We start from the raw sequence: 2,257 nt of genomic DNA on the forward strand, positions 1-2,257 counted from the left end.
TGAGATAAGCAGAGGCTTTAAGAGACGAGAATAAAGTGCACGGAGTGATTAAACAGAGAAAGTCAAACATCTTCCTGCACTTAAGAACTCTGCAGCTATGTGATGAATCAACAATGGAGAGTGAGTCCTGCTTCACCATCAACATCCACAACTAAAACTTTACATTAGAAATAAACATGTTTACAGCCTGATAAACAAACTGTTCGTTCCCTAAAGATAAATGATAACAAATGCACAGGAGGTAGTTTTTTAAACTAAGTGCTTCATCTAAGAGAAAAATACCATTCATGATTGGACAGTGCTGTTTGTTCAAGCCCTCCTAATCCTCACAGTCAGCCCCCTTCCTCCTGGTGCAGATGATCATAGACCTGCTGACATTTTGAAAGGTCTCTGAGACCAGAACTTGTTGCAGGTGGAGAACAAGTTTCAACCAGAACTACCAGGTGGAGACCATCAGGAGGAGATGGAGGAGAGACTCAGAGAGGCAGCTGGATGAGTTTGTCATTACAAAACCATACTCAGGCTGCCCACAAGCACTCTTACATGCATGTGATGGAGAGCAGGGGTTCCTTTACTTTGGACTGTAGCTGTTAGTTCATCCGTGACTGGTACTGGAAGCTAAATCAACTTTGTTTCATGGTGAGCTCACAGAAAGCTGCAGAGCAGACTGACCGACCTGTGTAGAAAACAACAGCTTCATCAGCATTGTTAGGGCCCTGGATCGTGATGGCTGGATCTTGTTCTGTGTGTGTGTCCTGTGGCTTTAAGAGTCTCTGCAGGGCCTCTTCCTGATTGGAGAGCTGGCAGCTGCTGATTGGTTCCATCATCAAGTGGATGTTTTAAAAACCCTCTCCAGCAGTTGTTCCTTAGCCTCCAAAGCATTTGCAAATGAGGGGGGTTGCATCAACAAGTGACCCTACACACAGGTGTACTATACACAGCGACACAGAGGCCTCCCCTTCACTTCTGCTCCATATCACCGTCCCAAAGGCATGACCCACCAGCAGTCTGGGCACACCTAGTGTTAGAGTGATTTCATTAAATGTTGTCATTGTTGTGCTTCAAGTTGCAAGCCTTGTCCTAAACAGCATGATTGAAGACATGAAGACATTCCTTTGTTTCTGTTCCCCTCCCCAGCGTGTCGGATGGTATAGTGAGGATGTTTAACTTCCTGCCCTTTATGACCTCAACTGTGCTTGTGTATAGCAGACTGTTACAGGAATAAAGCCATAAACTGGGTGAGGGGAGTTGACCCTTTTGTGAGCAGGAAGACACACACACACACACACACACACACACAGAATACAGAGACTGATGTTGTTTAGATATGCCTGCTTAGGCATGTCACATGTATTTGTAAATGCATATTCATGAGTGTAACCAATAAAAGCAGCCTGCAGAGGGAAGCTAGTTGAAGTAGATCGGAGACAGCTACTTCCCTTGAGGCAAGTGCAACAAAGAGCTCTGTGCGATCTCGTTCTTGAGTGAGTGTCTGTTTATCCAGCAACTTCAGGACTATATCTCTGACACCTAGATCCAGTCTTGGATATGAAAGATTTCCTCAGGTCAGCTGCCTCCACTTCTTCAGTGATGGGCCTGCTACCCAGTACCAGCAGAAGGGAAACCTTTTCCTTCTTTCATCTGAAGGAAGGAAAGAAGAGGCTAAGATGTGACCTGGAATTTTTTAGAGGCCAGTAATGCCAAAGGGGCCCCCGACGGTGTTGGGGGCACCCTAAACATTCAGCTGACAGGCTTGTTTACATGGGAGAGGACATTCCTAATGCAGAGATGCTCTTCCTCAAGCTCAAGCAGCAGCCCATATGGAAAAGACATATATAAATTTTATAAAGTTTGTATCTGTCTTGTGTGAAACTTGTATGAAAAGCATACAAGAGTGAAAACAGATATAAGAGCCCTTGAAAAATTATGTAAATGAAACCTGTATGTTTTGGATACTTACTAAAACAATATACTCAGCTGTTAAACTCCTAAAGTTTGCAGATGACACCACCGTCATTGGCCTCATTCAGGATGGTGATGAGTCTGCATACCGGCAGGAAGTTGAGCGGCTGGTACTCTGGTGCAGTCAGCACAATCTGGAGCTGAACACTCTTAAAACTGTAGAGATGACAGTGGACTTCAGGAGACATCCCTCAACTCTGCCCCCCCTCATCATATCAGACAGCCTTGTGTCGACTGTGGAGATCTTCAAGTTCCTGGGTACCACCATCTCCCAGGACCTGAAGTGGGAGACCAA

The sequence above is a fragment of the Oreochromis aureus genome, linkage group 20 (assembly GCF_013358895.1).
Source record: "Oreochromis aureus strain Israel breed Guangdong linkage group 20, ZZ_aureus, whole genome shotgun sequence".
NCBI lineage: Eukaryota > Metazoa > Chordata > Actinopteri > Cichliformes > Cichlidae > Oreochromis > Oreochromis aureus.